This window comes from Lichenostomus cassidix, chromosome 7 (assembly GCF_008360975.1).
Source record: "Lichenostomus cassidix isolate B80296 chromosome 7, HeHo_3.0, whole genome shotgun sequence".
Taxonomy (NCBI): Eukaryota; Metazoa; Chordata; class Aves; order Passeriformes; family Meliphagidae; genus Lichenostomus; species Lichenostomus cassidix.
The window spans coordinates 30,945,022-30,957,182 of NC_139488.1; the positions used below are offsets into that span (position 1 = coordinate 30,945,022).

At 38.6% G+C, this 12,161-nt stretch overlaps 1 protein-coding gene across 5 annotated transcripts in view; it reads right to left on the bottom strand.

The window, feature by feature from the left end:
* Positions 1–12,161, bottom strand: part of NCKAP5 (NCK associated protein 5) — a 377,581-nt gene that overhangs the window by 115,504 nt on the left and 249,916 nt on the right. The gene's annotated exons all lie outside the window — the stretch shown is intronic.

The following is a 12,161-nucleotide window of genomic DNA, read 5'->3' on the forward strand; positions in this document are numbered from 1 at the left end:
AAGTGCCCCAAAGTCAGCCTGAGTTGTTATCAGCTGCAGCTGCTGAGTGGACTGTGGCTGCTGAGTTTTACAAGAGGTCTGGAAAAATGGTAGGATTGAGCAGTGACTCCTGCTAGCTCTGTTAATTGTGTGTCTGAGCTCTCTGTTCACAGAGAGAGTGAGACAGAGCAGGATAAATATCAAGACTACAAGCAGGCAGTGTAAAACATTTCCCAAAATGACAAGGCAAGCATAAGGAGCAAATAGAGAACTGCACAGGTATAGAGAGTGAAGCACCATCTGAGCACAACACAGCAGGGACAGCTCTGCCTTGCAAACCACCTTCCCTAGCTGTGTGAGCAGGTGCAGTGTGACAGCTCATGGGCAGACTGAGAATGGAAAATGTAGGTAAATCAACATTATATTCTGGGTGTCAACACAAATCTAGAGAATTTCTTTCAGTGAGCATCTAGTCTTCTTCGTGTGCTTTTCTGATAATTCTTATGTACAAAGGCTCATATGTTCATGAGCTTTGAATCAGCCCATAAGTGAGATGCTTTCCCCACAGCTACTACACAACATGCACTCTGTCTAAGCACAAAAGTGTGTATTTAAATAAAGAAATTATCCAGCTTTAATAACTGTGCAAATACAACTGTTTGAGAGTTAATAGCAAGGCATTATCTTAACTAAACCCCATAGACATAACTGAATTAAAAATCAGCAGTCTGGATCACATTCACAACAACGTCTTTTTAAAACATTAACTAGCTTAGAAATTGACTACTACTATGCTAAAACTTTAATCAAGAATTAATTTCATATGACATGGGCTTAATTACTGAGCACCTTTACACAAACCATGAAGCAAAGATGCCATTCTGAACCTCAAAACATCAATGTCAAAGAGCCATTCCATCACATTGCCAACATTAGTGCTACCCTGATCACAAAGGAGCAATAAATATAGTGCTTGGGCTTTATTTTTTCATGCTTGCAACTCACTGATGCAACAATCAAATATCTGTAAAAGAGCCATTAAACCATTTTTGCTTCAAGTTGCCCCAAGGAGTGCATTGAGATAAAACACTTCAATGAACTCAGGGGAAAGAAATGACAAAGGCACATCTCTGATGCAATTCAAATACAAACTATTATTTTTAGGAGGGAAATGTGACTTGAATCGGATGTGGGTACCAACAGGAGAAAACACAAACAAATGCACAGGGTCACCTTTACTGCACAAACTCAGGGCAGCAATTTCAAAGTAAAGAGGGAAGCAGAGGTTATGACATTTCATCTCAGAAAGGTGAGTAATGCAACTTCTCACAGAGTAAATCCCAGCCACATAAAGAAGTAACCTGTGCATCTTCTAATTACAAAATCTGATGAACTTTGCACACTAGTGGCATAATCAGGAACACACATTCTGTTTTACTCTGATGTGCACTTGAATCCCCCATGACATTTACTACTGTAACCCCTGCCTCAGGGTTGAAATGCAGCTCACATAGTTCCAAAAGTAGTTTATTTCTGTGTAATAATAAATGAGTTTCAGCATTTCAGCCATGGAAAATGTGCAGAACAGAAGAAAACTCTTTTAACCTTAGAGATTGTGCTTAGGCATGCCATGTGCAGAGAGCACTGCCCCATCACATCCACCAGTTCCACCTGGGTGATGTGAGGTAGAGTGAGGGTAGAGTGGAAAATCCACACTTCAGAAAACAAAGAAAACATGTATTTCTAAAGCACCCTTTGTGCTAAATGTCAAGTCCCTAAAGAGAGAGGATGACAAAGGCTTTTGGACTGACAGAAACCTCTTGAGTGTGCAAAATCTGTAAATATCAAAGGCAGCTGACTGCTGGGGGGATGGAAGGGGCAGAGACCTGCAAGAGGAAATGTGCAGCTCCTGTGGGATGTTGGTCAAATCCTACAGAGAGCTTTGGCATGAGCACACTGAAGGCAGCAAACAATGGTGTAAAGCAGCTTACTCCTTTTTTCCCTGCAGTCCTACACTGGTGTTACCTCAAATAAAGATCGCCTTTTGCCACCCCTGAACAGTCTCTGCTCGTGCCCCACAGTCACAGGCAGGCTGTGTTCAAGCTGAAAACCAAAATCCTGCCCAGGTCTGAAGTCCAGCAAAGGCAGAGTAAGTGCTGTCCTGCTGATCAGTGCAGTTTCATTTCTGTGAAAGGGCAACAGATGGAAATGGTGCTCTGGAAAAAGAGCAGTAATTCTGCTCTGGGTCTCCCCAGACCACTGAGTTTAAGATACATGCCTGTACCATGAGAGGATGCAAACACAGCAGCCTGATGAGAATTCTACAGTAAAGGCTCATCTACTTCTCTAATGCTCTGTGTCAACAAAGAGACAATAAAAATATTAAAAATTCAAGTCTTACTGGAAATAGGATTATGCTGCTCACTGTAGACTCATTCCCACAGAAATTAATGAGAAACTTACAACTGAGTCCCACATTGTGTAAGCTCCTCAAGCTGATTTAAACTGTCATTGCTCTTCTGAAACCAACAGTACTTCGAAAACCTAAATGGCATCCTGTCCTGACCATTATTTCTAAGTACTCAGTTTGCTCCATAAATCAAACAAGCAGTCCACTGATGATGAACCCTTTGATGACACACTGTGAGCCCTGTGGCCAATGGAAAACAAGGGATGGAAACAGTCCCTGCAAGCTCTCCAGGATCAATGAAAAGATATAAATCACTGAAGACATTGATCTATGAAGCTGTACAATGCAGTGGCCTGACTGAGACTTATCAGAAAGCTGGACTGCAGTTAGCTGAACTAGGAAATAGCAGTATAACATTCCCTCTTTCCACTAATAAATAAAGTAAGAACAATAAATTAGGAGAGCAGGAAATCCACCTGAAATGGCAAATGATCATTTACTAGAAATTGTAGAATGTAAAGCCAATCTTCTCTCTCTTCTCTCTTCCACCTCCCTTTCAGAATACTAAACAAGAAAGTGTTTTCACTATTTATAAACAGAGAGTAACTATAGTGATAGAAAAGATCACGTGGAAGCTTTCAGAAGATAAGAGAACAAATTGCCTATTTCAGAAATTACCTCTTCTTCATCCCAAGAAAGGCAAAAGGCTGCTAACCCTAACATTAGTCATTGGGATGTCTTTCCTCTAAGAACTGACAGCTTTTAAGGAAAAGTGTCAAAGGGATACTTAGCCAGCTATTTCTTAACCAGTGTTATTTCAGAAATTATCTTACTTTAAAACTTTTATTGGCAGTACCATCAGTTGTCTGTCCTTTGCCCTTTCTTCTTTCTAAGATGCTTTCTAGGGATGACACTGCACACATTCACACACAGAAAAAGAGAGGGGAATAAAACCAGCTCACTTTAAAATATTTCAATTTGCAGCCATGAAATTTCAAGAAGAGTAAATGCCAGAAGATGTGAAGGAAAAAAAAAAGGTAGCTGGCAAAAAATACTCTAGAATTTCTTTTTTTTTATAGTGAAACTATGATTAGGCACTGGACAAGGAGTTATAATAATACAAGACAGCCTAATCTAATACTGATATAACTGGATTTAGGCTCTAGAGCACTGACTATAAACAAGTCATCTTTCACAAGCACAAGTGACAAAAATCTGATTGAACCAAATAAGAATTAAGAAAAGATCAACATCTTTGAAATGCTGATTTTCCCAATGAGTGTTGGATGACATCAATTGGTTGTCTGGGAAGAGATAAATAATAATTAGAGATGACATCTTTGCCTGTAGAGGCTAAAGATCATTTTCATGTGATAAACACAAGTCCTTCAGAGAAGTGAAGTTTTCCAGATGCAGTGCAGTAAGGATCCCTCAGATATAAAAGATCTCTATGTCAATTTTGAGTGTCAGATTGTGATGCCTGAGTGGGATCTTTTCTAAATTCCTTTTAATTCTTCAACTTCGTAAATTTATTAGAGACAAAGGTTTCATAATGGTAACAAATTCAAATTCTTCTGAAAGTCATGCCTGCAATTTTCCAGAAACACACTTTAATCCCACATTAATCACCCAAGCATAAAATATATATAGGATATATAATTAAATAGTGCTTATGACTGCTCATAACCACTTATTTGAGGGAAAAAAATAAAAAATATTCGCAGTGTAGCTATTACTTTTTCTTATAGAGAATAAGAATATTCAGTGGTAATAAGCATCCAAGAATCCAGTCTGTGTGGAACCTAAACTATGCTGATAATTCAGCACCTCAAAACATCTAGTGCTTTCTGTGGTATGTTCAGACCATCCACAGGACCTTCTAAATAAGATATTTACTGAGCAGCTAGTTTAGATTGCAGTGACTGTATGTGGTGATCTGAGTACACTACACTACACTTCTAACACTCTCTCTATAATCAAGGCAGACTCTTCCCTCCAAACATAAACTGCAATTTACAGATCCATACACAGAATTGTTTATGTTTGCACTGCTTTTGGCTGGGGTAGAGTTATTTTTCCTCACAGTAGCTGCTATGTGTTTTGGATTTGTGCTGCAAACAGTACTGACAACACCAAGATATTTCCTTACTGCTGAGCTGTGCCTACAGGAACTCGAAGCCTTTTGTGCTCCTGACCCACCAGTGAGGGGCTGGGGGCACAAGGAGTTGAGGGGACACAGCAGGGACAGCTGACCCCAGGTGACCCAAGGGATGTCCCAGAACATCTGGCATCATGCTCAGCACTACAGGCTGGCCAGCCTCCACTGCTCAGGGACTGGCTGCACATCAGTCAGTGGGGAGTGAGCAATTTACATTTGCATCACTTCTTTCTTAGAGTTTACTTCTCTACCTTTGTTATTTTCCTTTCCATTACAATTTCTTGTTGTTGTTTTTGTTATAATATTTCAATTTCTAAACTACTCTTATCTCAACCCATGAGTTTTCTCACTTTTACCCTCTTGATTCTCTCCTCCCCATCCTGCTGGAGTGGGGTGTGGGGCTTGGTTGCCAGCTGCAGTTAAACCACAACAGTGTATTTATAAATTGTGCAAGCTTTTCTTTGCAAGGCCATTCCAATCCTGATGCATTCCTAGATGATGTCTTTTCAGTGCTGTTTCCACTGCAGACCTCCTAGTGTTCAACACTATTCACTGTGAGCAGTATGAAATGAGAATTTCTAGGCTGTTGATGAAGATAAAAACTGCAGATGAGGGTTTATTTGCACTTTCATTAAAAAAAACAGCCTCAAGCTAAGCACAAATAGCTCAGTCTGACTGCACAAGCTGAAAAAAAGGCAGAAATTGCTCCAAGCACTACTGACTTAACATTCCAACAAGGTTAAATTTGCTTTCCAATGGCACCTTGCTCCTGTTCTTCCCCCACTATGACCTCTTTTCCCCTAATACACCCTTTGAAAACTCGCAGTATCTTCTGATATGCTTCATAACCTATTTCATTTAGCAAAACCTGAGATGTGTAAAAGACACATGTTAAGTGTGAACAGTGTGAAATAATTGATGAATTCTCAAAGTGTATCTTCCATGATTCTCAGTAGAGTAATAACCACTGACATCACTGTGATTTGAATATGTCTTTTCCATATGTAACCTTAACAAAAAAAAAATTCTTTATTTGCTAATGGGTATCCCATTAAACACAATAACCAAGGTCTGAAAAAAACCACAAACGAAATCATAACTATGCAAACAAGTTAGAATATAAAAAAAAAAAATTCCTGCAACCAAAATTATATGCAATCTAAATTATCTCCAAGTCCACAAATATAACTTCTGCTTTACCTCCCTTACTTTTATCTATGTATTCAGCTGTTTTCTCTTGCTTTCTTTTCTCCCAGTGGAAGGAGAGACTAAAATATAGCCTTGCTTTAGATAGCACATCAGTAAGTGTAATAATAATATATTTTTGTTTAGCTAACAGCTTTTGTTCAGAACAAGCTGACCAAAATTGAAGGAAAACAAAGGAATGCAACATATCATAAAAGTTTACAGAAACGTCCCAAATCGTTCATGATTTAACATTACCCTTGTCAGAAAAACATATTAGATTCTTCTTTTTCATCTCTGGATTTCACTTACAAAGCAAGCAGAGCGAGCAGCAACGTTCCCCAGATTAAATACATGTGATGGATAAGAGGACCAAGTCCATACTTTATGTTTCTGATGTGTGCCTCCTTCCACCCACGTATCAATCTAAATGTACTCCACATTATTCTCCACCCAGAACACTCCTCACCACTACAAGCTATCACCCCTGCTCAACAGTTCTGCAGCAGCATTAATAAATTTCCCAATGATGCTTTTATTGGCCGTTGCACGCATCAGAAACACATAATTCTTTTGAAAAAGTTCAGATCAGAAAGGAGTGTAAAAGCAGAAAACCTTCAGAGTGCTCTTCAGGATGAAATGTACTTCTCAGATCAGTGAGAGGAGATGGCAAATTTCTATTCTCTATCCAGTTGTAGCCAATTTCTACTCTCTTAGAAATTAGTTCATTATAGTACCATTCTTAGGGCAATAATCTTTCCTTCCAGGAGAGCAATATGTAGCATTTAAACTTTTGCAAAAGGGTTTGTTGGTATTAAAGTAACTACACTTGGCTCAAGCTTCAGTATTAAAATCCCTTCCTTTGACTGAAGTAGGTATAAGCCAAACTATTCTGAAATTCAAATTCAGTAAATTTTATGTAACAGCAATGAAGGAAGAAAAATTACTCTGGATTTAAATTGCTAGAAATAAGTCAATTTTCTTTCCCTAGTATTTTGGAATGAGAGCAATGTATGAACTGAGTAGTTCTCACCATAAGCAAAATTGCAGAAGCTCACCTAAGAAGTTACCTGTGGGATTAGGAAAAAAAATATTGGTACATTATTACATAATCAGGTAATTTTTTTGAAAGTGCCAGAGAACAGTTTCAGGTCTCCCAGTCTTGTCAGGAAAACTTCTGAAAGAAGATCAGAATTCATCTTCATACAAAAATAAAATGTAGGAACAATCATTCCAGATTAGATCAAAACTCCAACTTTTCAATTATGTTATTGTGATTCAGATTAACTATCTTAACTTTTCCTGATCAAAAGAGCACTTTCTTTCCAAAATAAATTTGCTGGTGTACTGTTAAGTGTGTTATTTTATTAAAATAATTTTCAAAGACAGAATGATTATGAATTCAGCATAATCTCCCTATTTGCCTCAGAAAATAAGCAAAACTTCAGGTTTTTTTTTTCAACTAAGCAAAATTTTAGGTATTTTTTCAACTTTTTAAAATTTAATAACTAGCATTGCTTTCTGCTGATTTGAAAATATCAAGGAAATAATGTCAAAATGCAGAATGAACAGCATCTTTTATGGACACGTGGAAGTAGGGAGAGAGCAAACCACTTGACCTAGCTTTGGAATACCAAGAAATACAAACTGGTTTTGCAACTTCTCTGTCCAAACACTTCTGTCACCAGGCAAGAGACTGCAGTAAATTGTCTCAATTATTTCTTATTCCTTATCCTCACTGAGAAAACACAAAGGATTTCCAGACAAGGAGCCAACAGTTGTCCCTCACACACAAAGACCCTGCCATCTCTCCAGGCAGCAGGGAGATCACCTCAAAACTGGCATTTGCTGTAAATTCCAGGAGGTTATTCCAGTCTCTGAGACTAAAGCCATGCTGGAGCCATAGCCTTTTGTCTCAAATACACCCCCTGAACCAGAAAAAAGGCAACCAGAAAAACACCATTAAGGGCAGGATGAAGACTTTTTAAATTTTTTAAAATATTTTTTTCTTTAGGAGTAGTGAACTAGTTCATTTATTTGGGGAAAGTGAAACATTCATGTTCAGCAACGTATATGAGTGACTCTTTTGTGGATTCACTCTGAAAGTTAGAACTAGAAGAAAGATACAGCAAAAGATAGAAACACTGCATGGTAGAGGGAAATGTAAATCTAGAATTACCCTCAGTATAACACAATGCAGTACCATCAAATCAGTCAATCTTCACCTCTGGGTACTGCAGATACACAGAGGATGTGTGATGGATTAAAGTGATTGTGCAATGGCACCTGCAGACTGTGAACATGTAGATCTGTATCTGGGACCTCATCTATCCTTCTGCAAACTCAGTACTTTGAGGATTGGCATTGCATTCTCAAACTAAACTCCTGGTGGTGAGGAAGATGGTCAGAGCCAGGCAAAAACTGTGAGTGACTGGATACAGTCAAAGACCAGCAAATACGTGGATAACTCTTGAGTAGATACAAGACATCTTTGTTTTTCTTTCTCTTTATTTTTACTGGTACTTTGTTGTGAGTTTTAGCCCAGCTCTGAGCAACCTGATCTACTGGAAGGTGCTCCTGCCCGTGGCAGGGAGTTGGAACAAGATGATCTTTAAGCTCCCTTCCAACACAAAAAATGTTGTGACTACATGATTCTGGGAAGGGAAGAACAACTTGTTTTTTGGGAAACAGGCACACAAATGGCACATTTCACTGATGAGCCTTTGCTGTGTTAAATACAACTCCATCGCTGTGTTTCTGTATCACAAACAACCAAAAAGGGAAAACTCTTTGCACATAAGTTCCTTGCAAAAAACCCGAAGTTTCAAACAGTGTCTCAAGAGCACCATCACCCTCTTTTGGGGGTAGATAATCCCACCTCAGTTTTGTTAAATATTTATCAGGATCTTTGCATAGTGGTGGAAATCTACAAAAAGCCATGAGCTATCACTTGTTGCTGAGCTAGCCCTGGGTTTCTCTGCATGGAAAAACAATCCAACAGCAAATGCAATGTCCTTGACAGCTCAGGATTTCCAATGGAGCTCCCAAGAGTGCAGATGGCTCCTCTCTGTCCTTCTCTGTGAGACACAAATCTGCTAATATTTGCCTAGTAATGTACTCCTCAGTAGCTTAGGAGGCTTGGTTCATGCAGTCCCCTGTGGGCACTTCCACTCCAGAGACAGATGTTTAATTTTAAGGATATATATCCTCTTTCTGCAATAGAAGTAAGCATTAAAAATCCTACGTGGATTTTAGCTAGGGAATTCAACTAGTGCTTTTTTTTCAATTCATGGCCATGCCCCATCTATAAAATGTTACATATAATTGGCCTGAACAATAAGCTTGTATAATTTTGTGTTAAGATAAAATTATATTGCCAATAGTTACAGTTTTTCTTCTCATGAAAGAGCTGTTGACACCAACGGCTGTGCAAATTAGAAGTGACAGTCACAACAACTGTTCCACAGTTGAGTATCACAAAAGCTTGCAAACAAGAAATTGGGTTGATCTGGCCAACAATGCCACCTGAAGTGTGCCTGTGTCACTTGTGTATGGTTTTACCTCCCCAATGTGACTGCATCATGAGCTTTAGTGTTCACATTGACAATTCCAGAATCATAACAAATTGGGAACTTACAACAAATTCTCTTCCTCATTTGTTTTGATCATTCTACACTGACATGAAGTCAAAATCAGTTAAAAACCCCTTAAAGTCTTTGAGTGATCTGTAATCAGGTAAGACTACTTAGAGTATCCAGTATCGTGATCAAACAGAAATGTTTTTTGATGTCCAAATCACAGGAGCAAACTCAGGAAGGAAAGTCTGTGGGGTGCTTGTTTTAACATCTGGGGTTCAATAACTGCACGCAATTATTTCTGGGGAATACATGAGCTCTTGCTTTGGCCTTTCATGATCTTACTTTTAGGTGGTCAATGTCTTTTGGGAACACCATAAAGCTCATACATACTACAGCCTTTTAGTCAAGAAAACTTTAAAGTAAGAAATATGATGGTTCATGGCTATTCAAATAACATACATTCTCGTCTACATTTATGAGAGCATTCATCATAAATTCCCCCTATTATTATGTAAAATGATAACCAAGGAGAAATTTATTTACAATCCTGCTTCTTAATTCATACCCCCAAAAAATATCACAGAACTCATCTGTAAGTCCAGCAAATTAAAATCCCACAGGGACTCTAGCTCTATGGAAAGTTAGAGTATTTTGCTTTAAGCAAGAATACTGGCAAGACCTAACACAATATTTCAATAATATTCCATGCTTTAGACTCTACCTTCTTATTGCTATTATTCTAACGTTATCACTGTACAACATTTGAAGTTCATTAGAAAGGATATTTATTCTGGAGTCAGGCATATTGGTATTATAATAAGAACTCAATTGCATACATCCCAGAACAATAATTAGATTTGTAAAAAACAAATATGTAGACAACGTTCAATAGATCAGAAGCATTTACTGCGCAGTTATCTTTTATGACTATTCAGATATTTACTTCAACAAGCTTCACACACTGAAACTAACTCACCACAGTGTCAGAGAATGTGGGACACATGTTGATAAGTCACACTGGTGATCACCTCATTTGTTGCCATATGTTACAAAATGCAGGGGTTGTGAATCTGCACAAAACCCCTTACTCTGCTGCACCAAGTGATCATACAGTTTGGATCACATCCCAGTAATCACAGAGGAAAGGTGAGATTCAGAATGTGCTCTGCAAGGTAACTGACTGCAGAGGATGCCTTTCAGAACAATGTAGGTATTTATACAAGCAGTAAGGTTCCTCTATGTATATGAATATAAAACTTCATTTATACTTCCTTCACAAAAATAGGTTGATTATATGGTTATCATGTTCCCAAAAACCTGAATCCATCAGTGTTTTTAAGGAACATTAGCTGGGTTTTACATTCAGGTTCTATTCCCATTTGTGAACCACCCTTACAAATACATCAAAAAACTGCCTAAGCACATTTGGAAGAATACAAATGCAATGCCTTTGTTGCAATATAGATTTATCTTGACAAATTTGGATACAGCACTTAAATAAGATTCATCGCGGATTTACATGGCATGTTTGCCCATGATTTCCACACAGCTGGTTCCAGTAACATATTAATGATTCATATAATGATTCTTTTTGTTTTTTCCAATGTTAAAATGCTTTGTAAACATTCCAGAGCAGAGGTTCTTTGCCAAGGAGCTGTTCTGAGGAGCCTTTCAGGTATGAGCTGTGACTGTGCCAGGTGGATAAGAAGCACACAAGTGAATCCATCCCTGACCCACATAGCAGGGAGCCATCCCAGGGCAGGAATGTGCTGCTCTCCACCTGAATGCAGCCATTCCTCCAAATTCCCAGAAAACAAGCCATTTGCTCAGAAGTTTGTCATAAAAGTGAACAAAAGGGATCTGAGGATGAATGACTCAAATAGACATTGAGGGGGAAAAAAGCCCACAATGCTCACAAGACAGCACAAATGTTCTGTATTTCTGACCTGTTTTAACAGTCACAGACTGGTGTGTGATGCAGCAGCCTAGCTATTCCTCCAGGAAAGGAAAACCCATTGCTTCTGAGTCATGGATTAGGAGAGGAAATTCATAAGCAAAGAAGATTGCATACTGGCAACGTGGAAGAAATGAAAATGGCTAAAAAACAAGCTGACTGATACCATGAGTGAAAATGTTCCCAGGGACAACAAGAGAACAGGAAGGGAAGGAAGCTGTTATGCATTAAAATAATCCCAGAGAAACAGGTATAGGGGTGTTTTAAGGTCCTGGGACAGAAACAGCTTCTCTCTGCAAGAAAGCAGAGCTCCAGTTTGAGGAATTTGCCCCAAATACCACCCTGCAGATTCAAACACAACCTTGTGTCCAGAAAGAAGGGAACAAAAGGGGTCAGTTTGATAGGTGGAGGGGGCTGTTTGCTAGAGCTGAAGGAAAATGAAGAACTGTAGTCAACAAATGTCTATATTAGCATGGCCCAGAAGCAGAAAAAAATAAGACCATACCCAAATTCTCTCTTTTTCGAAAAATTAAGAAATAAATAAAACAGAGTGAAAAAAAACTACACAGAAATGCACAAGCATCGAAGTTGGAATGGCTACTTTATCTCCCCTCTAGGAAAGCAGCACACAAAATCTCAAATTTCAAAGACTACATAGCCAATTTTTTTCCAGTTTAGTGCCCTCCCCCCAAAAAAAAAAACTAAGAACCCCCAAACCCTCAGTTCAATGAAACAAAACCACAACATTATTTTTCTTTCCTTTTTGAGAGTGCAAAAACAAAACCCAAAGAAGCTGAAACATAATTTTGGCACCCCCTTCCTGGGGTTTCCACAGTCAGACAGCACAGAGAAAAGCAGACAATAAAATCATTCCAGATGTCTGTTATGAACAGACAG